The sequence below is a fragment of the Bombina bombina genome, chromosome 7 (genome assembly GCF_027579735.1).
Source record: "Bombina bombina isolate aBomBom1 chromosome 7, aBomBom1.pri, whole genome shotgun sequence".
In the NCBI taxonomy this organism is placed as follows: Eukaryota; Metazoa; Chordata; class Amphibia; order Anura; family Bombinatoridae; genus Bombina; species Bombina bombina.
Genome location: NC_069505.1, coordinates 611,574,595 through 611,588,472, shown reverse-complemented (window position 1 = coordinate 611,588,472; position 13,878 = coordinate 611,574,595).

Sequence of the window (13,878 nt, the reverse complement as noted above, 5' to 3'; positions counted from 1 at the left end):
GTACCCCTAATCTGCTGCCCCTAACACAGCCAACCCCTATATTATATTTATTAACCCCTAATCTGCCGCCCCAACGTCGCCTCCACCTACCTACAATAATTAACCCCTAATCTGCCGACTGGACCACACCGCTACTATAATAAATGTATTAACCCCTAAAGCTAAGTCTAACCCTAACACTAACACCCCCCTAAATTAAATATAATTTAAATCTAACAAAATAAATTAACTCTTATTAAATAAATTATTCCTATTTAAAGCTAAATACTTACCTGTAAAATAAACCCTAATATAACTACAATATAAATTATATTTATATTATAGCTATTTTAGGATTTATATTTATTTTACAGGTAACTTTGTATTTATTTTAACCAGGTACAATAGCTAAAATAGTTAAAATAATTACAAAATTACTTGTAAAATAAATCCTAACCTAAGTTACAATTAAATCTAACACTACACTATCAATAAATAAATAAAATAAAATAACTACAATTGTCTACAATTAAACCTAACACTACACTATCAATAACTTAATTAAATACAATACCTACAAATAAATACAATTAAATAAACTAACTAAAGTACAAAAAATAAAAAAGAACTAAGTTACAAAAAATAAAAAAATAATTTACAAACATTATAAAAATATTACAACAATTTTAAACTAATTACACCTACTCTAAGCCCCCTAATAAAAAAACAAAGACCCCCAAAATAAAAAAATGCCCTATCCTATTCTAAAATTAAAATAGAAAAGCTCTTTTACCTTACCAGCCCTGAAAAGGGCCCTTTGCGGGGCATGCCCCAAAGAATTCAGCTCTTTTGCCTGTAAAAAAAAAAACATACAATAACCCCCCCCAACATTACAACCCACCACCCACATACCCCTAATCTAACCCAAACCCCCCTTAAATAAACCTAACATTAAGCCCCTGAAGATCACCCTACCTTGTTGGGGGGCTGAAGATGTCCATGATCCTACTGAAGTCTTCATCCAAGCAGGAGCTGAAGAGGTCCATGATCGGGCTGAAGTCTTCTATCAAGCTGCATCTTCAATCTTCTTTCTTCCGGATCCATGGTCATCCCGCCGACGCGGAACATCTATCTTCACCGACGACTTCCCGACGAATGACAGTTTCTTTAAGGGACGTCATCCAAGATCCGATCCAAGGGACGTCATCCAAGATGGGGTCCCTCGAATTCCGATTGGCTGATAGGATTCTACAGGGAGTGCAGAATTATTAGGCAAATGAGTATTTTGACCACATCATCCTCTTTATGCATGTTGTCTTACTCCAAGCTGTATAGGCTCGAAAGCCTACTACCAATTAAGCATATTAGGTGATGTGCATCTCTGTAATGAGAAGGGGTGTGGTCTAATGACATGCAACACCCTATATCAGGTGTGCATAATTATTAGGCAACTTCCTTTCCTTTGGCAAAATGGGTCAAAAGAAGGACTTGACAGGCTCAGAAAAGTCAAAAATAGTGAGATATCTTGCAGAGGGATGCAGCACTCTTAAAATTGCAAAGCTTCTGAAGCGTGATCATCGAACAATCAAGCGTTTCATTCAAAATAGTCAACATGGTCGCAAGAAGCGTGTGGAAAAACCAAGGCGCAAAATAACTGCCCATGAACTGAGAAAAGTCAAGCGTGCAGCTGCCAAGATGCCACTTGCCACCAGTTTGGCCATATTTCAGAGCTGCAACATCACTGGAGTGCCCAAAAGCACAAGGTGTGCAATACTTAGAGACATGGCCAAGGTAAGAAAGGCTGAAAGATGACCACCACTGAACAAGACACACAAGCTGAAACGTCAAGACTGGGCCAAGAAATATCTCAAGACTGATTTTTCTAAGGTTTTATGGACTGATGAAATGAGAGTGAGTCTTGATGGGCCAGATGGATGGGCCCATGGCTTGATTGGTAAAGGGCAGAGAGCTCCAGTCCGACTCAGACGCCAGCAAGGTGGAGTACTGGTTTGGGTTGGTATCATCAAAGATGAGCTTGTGGGGCCTTTTCGGGTTGAGGATGGAGTCAAGCTCAACTCCCAGTACTACTGCCAGTTTCTGGAAGACACCTTCTTCAAGCAGTGGTACAGGAAGAAGTCTGCATCCTTCAAGAAAAACATGATTTTCATGCAGGACAATGCTCCATCACACGCGTCCAAGTACTCCACAGCGTGGCTGGCAAGAAAGGGTATAAAAGAAGAAAATCTAATGACATGGCCTCCTTGTTCACCTGATCCGAACCCCATTGAGAACCTGTGGTCCCTCATCAAATGTGAGATTTACAAACTGGGAAAACAGTACACCTCTCTGAACAGTGTCTGGGAGGCTGTGGTTGCTGCTGCACGCAATGTTGATGGTGAACAGATCAAAACACTGACAAAATCCATGGATGGCAGGCTTTTGAGTGTCCTTGCAAAGAAAGGTGGCTATATTGGTCACTGATTTGTTTTTGTTTTGTTTTTGAATGTCAGAAATGTATATTTGTGAATGTTGAGATGTTATATTGGTTTCACTGGTAAAAATAAATAATTGAAATGGGTATATATTTGTTTTTTGTTAAGTTGCCTAATAATTATGCACAGTAATAGTCACCTGCACACACAGATATCCCCCTAAAATAGCTATAACTAAAAACAAACTAAAAACTACTTCCAAAACTATCCAGCTTTGATATTAATGAGTTTTTTTGGGTTCATTGAGAACATGGTTGTTGTTCAATAATAAAATTAATCCTCAAAAATACAACTTGCCTAATAATTCTGCACTCCCTGTATCAGCCAATCGGAATTAAGGTAGGAAAATTCTGATTGGCTGATGGAATCAGCCAATCATATTCAAGTTCAATCCGATTGGCTGATCCGATCAGCCAATCAGATTGAGCTTGCATTCTATTGGCTGATCGGAACAGCCAATCGGATTGAACTTGAATCTGATTGGCTGATTCCATCAGCCAATCAGAATTTTCCTACCTTAATTCCAATTGGCTGACAGAATCCTATCAGCCAATCGGAATTCGAGGGACGCCATCTTGGATGACGTACCTTAAAGGAACCGTCATTCGTCGGGAAGTCGTCGGTGAAGATGGATGTTCCGTGTCGGCGGGATGACCATAGATCCGAAAGAAAGAAGATTGAAGATGCCGCTTGATAGAAGACTTCAGCCCGATCATGGACCTCTTCAGCTCCCGCTTGGATGAAGACTTCAATTGGATCATGGACATCTTCAACCCCCCGTTTGGGCTTGGATGAAGACTTTGGAGGCTCCTCAGGACCGATCAGTGAACCCGGTGTGGTGAAGACAAGGTAGGGAGATCTTCAAGGGCTTAGTGTTAGGTTTATTTAAGGAGGGTTTGGGTTAGATTAGGGGTGTGTGGGTGGTGGGTTGTAATGTTGGGGGGGTATTGTATGTTTTTTTTGTTACAGGCAAAATAGCTGAATTCTTTGGGGCATGCCCCGCAAAGGGCCCTTTTCAGGGCTTGTAAGGTAAAAGAGCTTTTTCTATTTTAATTTTAGAAATGGGTAGGGCATTTTTTTATTTTGGGGGTCTTTGTTATTTTATTAGGGGGCTTAGAGTAGGTGTAATTATTTTAAAATTGTTGTAATATTTTTCTAATGTTTGTATTATTATTATTATTTTATTTTTTGTAACTTAGTTCTTTTTTATTTTTTGTATTTTAGTTAGTTTATTTCATTGTATTTATTTGTAGGTATTGTATTTAAATAATTTATTGATAGTGTAGTGTTAGGCTTAATTGTAGATAATTGTAGGTATTTTATTTAATTAATTTATTGATAGTGTAGTGTTAGGTTTAATTGTAACTTAGGTTAGGATTTTTAATCTTTGGACAATGCCAAAACATATGTATTAAATCAGCTGCCTGATGCGAACATTTAGGACATTTATTGAACCCCACATTAACACACTTTAAACCTCTCTCGGGGGTAAAGTATGCCCCATGAAGGAGCGTGACATGGGCCTCTCTCCAGGTTGCAGATAATGTCACCTGGGCATTTTTTTTAATTGACAATTGAATGGTTTTTGACTCAATGTTATTCTGAGGGATTTGTGTATTCCAATAAGAAGCCAGTTTTGCCAAGACCGGTGCCCCTTTATTCGTACCCAGAAGATGATAACACGGCGCAATTGACATATGACCATTTTTTGTTAAAATAAGCCAGTCCTCCAATTTGCCTAGCCCCCATTCCCAGCCTGCTTTTTTAACTAGGTCCTGAACAAAGTGTCTTAATTGTAGATATGCAAAAAAGTCTTTGTTGGACGGATCAAAATCCCTTTTTAATTCCTGAAATGTTTTAATACATTTCCTTTCTTTATCTATTATTTGATATACCTTTGTTAATCCAGAGGTATGCAATTTTCTGAAAACCTCAGAATGCAGACCAGCTTGGAAGGTAGGGTTACCTAGTATAGGCAAAAGACAAGAAGCACTGTTGTTAATTGAAAGAAGAGTTACTATTTTGTGCCACGCTTTAAGTGGGTTAAGAATTGTTTTAAATATTTTGATTCCTGCTGGAATTTCTTTGGGTACTAAATGTAGTAGCGCAGATAAAGAATACGGATAGCAGACACTGGTCTCAAGATAGTTGTTCAAGACATAGTTATTAGATGAGATCCAATCTGCTACAACTCGAGCAAGAAAAGAAAGATTATACAGCCTTAAATCTGGTATGGCAAGACCTCCATTTTGTTTTTGGTACCGAGAGTTTCATAAGAGAAATCTTTGACCTCTTATTCTGCCATAGAAACTGAGTAAGTGAGGTGTTAATTGCACGTATATCCTTTCCTAGGAGATTTATTGGTGTGTTTTGAAGTATATATAATAGTTTTGGCAAGAGAGCCATTTTAAAAAGAGCAATCCTTCCAGAGAGCGATAATGGAAGATTTTGCCAAATCAAAAGCTTTTCCTTAATCATTTTCACTACTGGGGGGACATTCAGAGTAAAAAGATCTGCACTCCTTGTTGGAATATGAATCCCTAGATATTTAAAGGAATCTGTTACTTGATGAAAAGGGGTTTTTAATATAGAGGTATTGTTTTTTCTAAGCCATAGTATCTCTGACTTTGCCGTATTCACTTTATATCCAGAGAATGAACCGAATTGTTCCAATATCTGAAAAAGTTTTGGTAAGTTCAATTTGGTATTGGCCAGATAAAGCAGCAAGTCATCTGCATATAAGCCATTTTTTATTTCAAAGTTACGAACCCAGTAAAATAGGAGGGGAGATGTTGTTATTCACTATTAATTTTGTAGACGGTTGTTTATATCAATTCTCAATAAATTCAAGAAAATTACCTCCAATGCCAAATTGCCTTAGAGATGTTTTGATATGTTCGTAAAATATTGAATCAAAGGCTTTTTCAGCATCTAAGGAAATAATGGCAAGATCAGGTATGTCCTCTCCCCCACTATTTGAGCTACACAGAACCTCAAAGTATTCTGTCACTAACAGAGCTTCTCTAATTTTTGCAGCCAAGTTACGGTTATTTAAAAAACCTGATTGGTCAGTTTGAATGATTTCTGAAAGGATCCCATGGAGTCTAGATGCTAGGATTGCAGTAAGAATTTTATAATCGGAATATAGCAGGCAATTGGTCTGTAAGATTCCTTGCACTCAGGGTCTTTTCCACCTTTTAATATCAGAGTTGTATAAGAATTAGAGAATAAAGGAGGAATCAATTTACCATTGATAAAAAAACTATTAAAAAGCGTACAAAGATGTGGGGTAGCTTCGCTAATCAGAATCTTATAAAATTCACTAGGAAGACCATCTGGGCCTGCTGCCTTATTTGGAGAAAGCTTAGATATTATTTTCTCTATTTCTTCTATGGAGATAGGAGCGTTAAGGCTGTTAGCCATTTCTGATGTAACTGTAGGATACGTGATATCCCTCCGGTAATCAACAGATTTCTGTGTGTCACTTGTTTTGAGTGAATATAGTTCCTGATAATATTCATGGAATGCATCTAGAATATCATCAGCTTTTGAAAGCTGTAACCCTTTATTGTGCAATTTATCTATGATCAGTTGTTTTTTCTCATTTCTAATTAATTTGGCCAACATCTTGCCCGATTTATTGCCGTACCTGTATAACTTAGCCTGCATTTTTAACTCTCTTTGTGTATCTTGGAATAATACAAAGGTATCCCTTTTGTTTTTTGCTTTGACATATTTTAGAGGAGTTTTATCAAGCAGATATTGGGGGGTAGTTATCAAGCCGTCAACCTCAAATACGCTGGAATTCAGCAGCGTATTTGTGGCGAGGCTGATTCGCCTTAGTTGTCAAAGGCTAGAGACTGGCAAAAGTAGAATTTTGTGACGTAAGCTTCGATCCGCCGGACTCAGTCCAACACAGATCGATTCTTACGTCACTCCAGATGTTCCGCAAACAAGTTTGGCACAATCTGACTACTTTTGCTAGTTATCAAAAAACTAGCAGGTACGCTCAGCATTTTTCCGGCCCAGCGTACCTGGTTTTCAATCCGCCGCCCTGGAGGTGGCGGATCCCATAGGAATCAATGGGAGTCTGACCATAGCGAAAGTACAAGTTCGCTGCTGCCAGACATCCCATTGATTCCTATGGGAGATGTCTGCACCTAACACCCTAACATGTACCCCGCGTCTAAACACCCCTAATCTGCCCCCCTACACCGCCAAAACTAAATAAAGTTATTACCCCCTATACCGCCGCTCCCGGAGCCCACCGCAAGCTGCTCTATACATATTAACCCCTAAACCGCCGCTCCCTGACCCCGCCGCAACTATAATATATGTATTAACCCCTAAACTGCCACTCCCAGACACCGCCGCCACCTACATGATACCTATTAACCCTAATCCTGCCCCCCCTATACCGCCGCCCTCTATAATAAAGTTATTAACCCCTATCCTGCTGATCCCGCACCTCGCCGCAACTAAATAAATAGTTTAACCCCTAAACCGCCGCTCCAGGACCCCGCCACAACCTATATTAAACTCATTAACCCCTAATATGCCCCCCTACACCTATAATACATTTATTAACCCCTATCCTGCCCCCACTACACCGCCGCCACTGTAATAAAATTATTAACCCCTAAACCTAAGTCTAACACTAACCCTAAAACCCCCCTAACTTAAATATTAATTAAATAAATCTAAATAATATTTCTCTTATTAACTAAGTTAATCCTATTTAAAACTAAATACTTACCTTTAAAATATACCCTAATATAGCTACAATATAAATAATAATTATATTGTAGATTTCTTAGGATTTATTTTTATTTTACAGGCATCTTTCAATTTATTTTAACTAGGTACAATAGCTATTAAATAGTTATTAACTATTTAATAGCTTACCTAGCTAAAAAGAGAAATTTACCTGTAAAATAAAAACTAACCTAAGTTACAATTACACCTAACACTACACTATACTTTAATAAATTAATCCTATTTAAAACCAAATACTTACCTGTAAAATAAACCCTAAGATAGCTACAATGTAATTAATAATTACAATGTAATTAACACTACACTATCATTAAATTAATTAAATAAATGAACTACACATAACTACAATTAAATACAATTACATAAACTAACTAAAGTACAAAAAATAAAAAAGCTAAGTTACAAAAAATAAAAAAATAAGTTACAAACATTAAAAAAATATTACAACAATTTTAAGCTAATTACACCTAATCTAAGCCCCCTAATAAAATAACAAAGCCCCCCAAAATAAAAAAATGCCCTACCCTATTCTAAATTAAAAAAGTTCAAAGCTCTTTTACCTTACCAGCCCTTAAAATGGCCTTTTGCGGGGCATGCCCCAAAGAAAACTGATCTTTTGCCTGTAAAAGAAAAATACAACCCCCCCCCCACATTAAAACCCACCACCCACATACCCCTAATCTAACCCAAACCCCCCTTAAATAAACCTAACACTTCCCCCCTGAAGATCATCCTACCTTGAGTTATCTTCAGCCAGCCGACCCACCGATGGAACCGAAGAGGAGATCCGGAGCGGCAGAAGTGATCCTCCAAGGGGCGCTGAAGAAGTCTTCCATCCGATGAAGTGATCCTCCAGGCTGCGCAGAAGAAGTCTTCCATCTGGGCGATGTCATCTTCCAAGCGGGGTCTTCAATCTTCTTTCTTCAGGATCCATCTTCATCCCGCTGACGCGGAACATCCTTCTTTCCCGACGGACTACCGACGAATGAAGGCTCCTTTAAGGGACGTCATCCAAGATGGCGTCCCTTCAATTCCGATTGGCTGATAGGATTCTATCAGCCAATCGGAATTAAGGTAGGAAAAGTCTGATTGGCTGACTGAACCCCTGTATTTTTCTTTTACAGGCAAAAGAGCAGTTTTCTTTGGGGCATGCCCCGCAAAAGGCCCTTTTAAGGGCTGGTAAGGTAAAAGAGCTTTGAACTTTTTTAATTTAGAATAGGGTAGGGCATTTTTTTATTTTGGGGGGCTTTGTTATTTTATTAGGGGGCTTAGATTAGGTGTAATTAGCTTAAAATTGTTGTAATATTTTTTTAATGTTTGTAACTTATTTTTTTTATTTTTTGTAACTTAGCTTTTTTTATTTTTTGTACTTTAGTTAGTTTATGTAATTGTATTTAATTGTAGTTATTTGTAATTTAATTAATTAATTTAATGATAGTGTAGTGTTAGTTTTAATTGTAACTTAGGTTAGGATTTATTTTACTGGTAATTTTGTATTTCTTTTAGCTAGGTAGTTATTAAATAGTTAATAACTATTTAATAACTATTCTAACTAGCTAAAATAAATACAAAGTTACCTGTAAAATAAATATAAATCCTAAGATAGCTACAATGTAATTGTTAATTACATTGTAGCTATCTTAGGGTTTATTTTACAGGTAAGTATTTAGTTTTAAATAGGATTAATTTATTAAAGTATAGTGTAGTGTTAGGTGTAATTGTAACTTAGGTTAGTTTTTATTTTACAGGTACATTTCTCTTTATTTTAGCTAGGTAGCTATTAAATAGTTAATAACTATTTAATAGCTATTGTACCTAGTTAAAATAAATTGAAAGTTACCTGTGAAATAAAAATAAATCCTAAGATAGCTACAATATAATTATTATTTACATTGTAGCTATATTAGGGTTTATTTTAAAGGTAAGTATTTAGTTTTAAATAGGATTAATTTAGTTAATAATATAAATATTATTTAGATTTATTTAATTAATATTTAAGTTAGGTGGGTTTTAGGGTTAGTGTTAGACTTAGGTTTAGGGGTTAATAATTTTATTACAGTGGTGGCGGTGTAGTGGGGGGCGGATAGGGGTTAATAAATGTATTATAGGTGGCGACGGTGTAGGGGGGGCAGATTAGGAGTTAATAAGTTTAATATAGGTTGCGGCGGGGTTATAGAAGGCGATGGTATAGGGGGGGCAGGATATAGGGGTTACTAGGTATAATGTAGGTGGCGGCGGTGTCAGGGAGCGGCAGTTTAGGGGTTAATACATTTATAAGAGTTGCAATAAAGCTGTCAAAAAGCCGAAGAGCAGCGAGATCGGATGAGTGATAACTCTCACAGTCTGCTGCTCATCGCCCCATACTTGGTGCGCGCGGCTTTTTGACAGCTTTTTTGATAACTTAGGCGAAATTTTGCAGGTCCGCGGCGGGGAAGGTAGGCGAGCTTAGGTGGGCGTATTGGACCGGCAAAGGCAGGTAAAATAGATACGTTGATAACTAGGCCTCATTGATTGTAAGTATTAGACAAACATTGACATGACTCTCTTTCTCTAGACCTGATTTTCTTATGTAGGGCAGTACTATATGAGATTATCTCCCCTCTCATTACTGCTTTCGCAGTGTCCCAGAATATTCCAGGGGAGCTTAAATAATCTTTATTAAAATGTACATATTCCTTATACTTGTTTACAAGCCAGTTCTTGAATTTTACCTCAGACATCAAATAATAGGGGAAAAAAAAAACGTGATGATGTAAAATGCAGATGTGAAAGCTGGAACTCAAGAACAATCGGTGCATGATCTGAAAGAAGAATTGACATTATGTCTGATTTTACCCCTCTCGTTAACATACGTTCATCAATTAAAATAAGTCAATTCTAGAAAGTGTCTTATGCGCCTTAGAGAGACAAGTAAAATTCTGGATGGAAGGATTCTGATATCTCTAAATATCTCGTAACGCTAAATTCTGCATACTTTTTTTAAACATCTTACATTCTAGATTGTCTTTTTTTGTTTCAATTGTTTGACGTCATGTCTTAACCTGTCAATTGGGCACTGTGGTGCCATATTGTAATCTCCGCCCATAATTAGGCAACCTTCTGTGTAAGATAAAAGTTTAGTCTGCAGAGTGATCCAATATGTTGGATCAAATACATTGGGGCCATATGTGTTGCACAATGTATACATCTTCTGAGCGATCTTTATTTTCAATAAAACATATCTCCCTCCCGAATCGGCTTCAAAATGTACAACTTCTGTGTTAATTTTTTTCCCTATTAGTATTGCTACCCCCCTCTTTCTCTTGACACTAGGTGCAAAATATACTTCCTTTACCCATGCTGTTTTAAGGATTCTTCTGCAGATAAGTGGGTTTCTTGAATGAAACCTATGTCAGTCTGAATTTTTCGGAGCTGAGTGAGGATCGCCTTCCTCTTTATAGGGGTAGATATACCACCTACATTCCATGACACTATTTTACATTTATAATTTCCCATGGTCATTTATGAGTTAGGGGGTAGAGGGGGAGAAAGGGACAAAAAACAACACAAAAATAAAAGAATAAAGGGGGGGGGAGGAATTTTCCTTTTCCTTCCACCTCTTATATAAATATAATAGTAAGTCCTTTCCGCACAGGGGGGGGGGGGGTTGGAGCATGAGACTCACATCTAAAAGAGACACGATCTTCCCCAAAAGCAAAAACCTGCATGTTATACCAAATCGAAGTATTCAGCCATGCTGTCATTGGACCAAGGAGTCTAGTGTATTATAGAAGCTCTCAGCCAAATGAGCTTCTTCAAAAAAATGAGTAACCTCTCTAACTTTGACCTTTAATTTATAGGGATATATTATGGTTGCCTGATATCCTTTTTGTATTAACTTAGAACAGACAGGGGCGAGCTCCCTTCTCCTTGCTGCGGTGTCAGCAGAGAAATCCTGAAACATAAGAATTGTAGCGTCTCCAGCCTTAACAGGCTGTTGTTTACGATAGTGCTGGAATAAAGTAAGTTTATCTTGAAAATGTAATAGTCTAGCTATAACAGGTCTGGGCCTAGTTCTGCCTTTATTATCTGCACAAGGTGGACCTAGTCTGTGCGCTCTCTCCACTGGGATGGGATAAAAGGTGGATGGCATCTTTAAAATTGCAGGCAAAGTTTCTGATATAAAATTAACAAGGTTGTCATATTGCTGTTTTTCCGGAAGACCTACAATTCTTACATTGTTTCTTCTAGAGTGGTTTTCTAGGTCCTCTAATCTATTTTGAATTTTGAGTAAATTAGTATTTACAACTTCAAGGTTAGAACCATGTGCTATTGTTAGGTCTTCCAAGCCCGAAATTCTTTGTTTGGCTTCTTGCAGATTATTAGAAAATTGACGAACCTCCTGTGTCAAGGAGAGAAAATCTTGTTTGATTTCAGCTCTAAGAGCCTCAAATTTAGGAGAGAGCGCATTGGATATACTAGCAACCAGACTGTGGATATTGGTTGCTTCTTGTGCCGCTGATATGTTTAACAGAGATGGTTGTGCATCCGTGGCGGCCTCTTGGTTACCCTTCAGTTTCCTGTCCCTCTGTCTCGCTGTCATGGCTGGAGAGGGATTCCTGGGTGAAGTGTGAAGGAATTTATCCATGTGCCAGAAGAGAAAAAAATAAAATAAACCAAGGTTGTTACTACGTGAAAGTTAGTGCATTATAAAGTTAAGTTTCGAGAGGGCGAGGCATTCTCGAATAAACAAGTGAGGTTAGGAATGTGCACAGTGATGGTCGAGTGAAGGAAGGGGGGAAAAAAAAAAGGGGGAGGGGGAAAGGGAAGGGGGTGAAGTGAGAGTTAAACCAGTGCTACTTTAGTATGTGCATAAATCCAACCATGGACCAAGGGATGTTATAAATAAGAGGGAGCGTCAGGTTAATTTTACCAGCGGTATTAGTAATGTATCCCTTTAGGAATCACCCAATCTCCTGGGATAAGATACATAGAGCATAATACCAATAAAAATATCCTAGTTAAGTTATGTTCAGCAGGGTTTTAATATTATTCCAGTAAATAGAAGCAATATATCTTGCAGACAAACAGATATATACACACTAGCCTGTCTATACCCTATTTCATCAGGTCTCTTTTGTATATTATACTTTAATTTTTAAGGAGGATAAGAGATCTATTCTTAGAAAAAGATTGTTAGGTAATATAGCTGAGAGTACTTATATTATTAACTGAGACTATACCTTTATCTAAGCTTGATTTACATTCATATTTTATCTTCTTTTTGCCTATCTCGCTGTGTAACCTTACTCTCAAGCCAGAAATGGAGGATAATATATTCCCAGTGAGGGTTAGAGCAAGCTCCTTCGTTAACAAGTTATTAACTCCTCTTGTAAAAAATAGCCTTTTGTTCCTTCCCCTAAACCGATTTCTGACTTCTCCCCACCCCTCCTTCTAGTTTCCTATGAAAAGTTTTTAGAAAGCTGCTATCTAGTAATGCATTTTCAAATTATAGGAAAAACCAATTTTTAAAGAGAAGGTGCAATGTCTTATTACATATTAAACACAGCTTATATTTTCCTAAACATTAACCTCCTTGCAATAATATACAAGACAGTTTTATATAACACAGTTTTTGTTAATAAGTATTCTGGTTCAATGTCCCAAATAAATCATGAACAAAGGGGGTTTATATGAGGACCAGTGAAGCATCAAGGATTATTGTCATTGTGTAAGAAAATGCAGTTAGCTAGGCAATACTAACTCTCAAGTACCTGTGTATGCTTAGTAAAGTTCAGTCAACTCCTTTATATTTGCATCTCGCCACCTTACCTGGATTTCTTCATGACAGCGTTCAGCTGACAGGAAGGTGGTTGGGAATGTCCTTTAAATAAATTATCGCCAGACACATGCAGACACAGCATCAGAGGGTAGTAACATGTAGCCTTCCACTACAGCCCTCAATCAGCGCCTAGTGCAATACCTCAATACCCAAGACAGGCAGCCAGCTCCAGCCAACAGCCTCAGACAGGGCGAGAAGGAGAAAACCAGCTCCCAGTAAGACCGCCTCCCACTTCAATAGCTTGATCACAGCACCTCGGTCAGCCGGCTCAGAAGCACTAGGAGCAACACACAGCAATAATTTGGAGGCGACTCCTAAGGCCAAGAACAGACAGCCCCAGACTCCCGCGCAGAATCAGTGGGGGAGGGGGGTCAACAGCCAGCACCCGATTCAGCGCCAGGTAGGTCCACCTTAGTTGTTGATCACTCCCGGCTTGTCACAGCGGTTCCGTTGCCGTACTCTAAATCAGCCGGTCCAGGGACGTCAGAAACAGCGGGGTAGAGTACCTCTGCGGTAAGCTCCCAGGGTGGTCATAGGTGATCTCCACCTCTAACGCAGCATCAGTGTGGGAGGGTGAGGTATGTGGAGAGTCCGCCGGTAGCTTGTAAGTGCCCAGGGAAAGTTAGAAGCACTTTGTCAATGAGGCAATAAAAAGGTGTAAAGAGGTAGCCTCAACCTCCCACGCAGCACCGGTGGGGGAGGGAGGGAACCGATTCCCCTTCACAGATTCCTCTTTGGATCTAAGTCGAGAGCTTCAATAGGTATAAAGAAGAAGGCACCAAAGTACAAGTTTTTTTTTTTTTGCAAGCT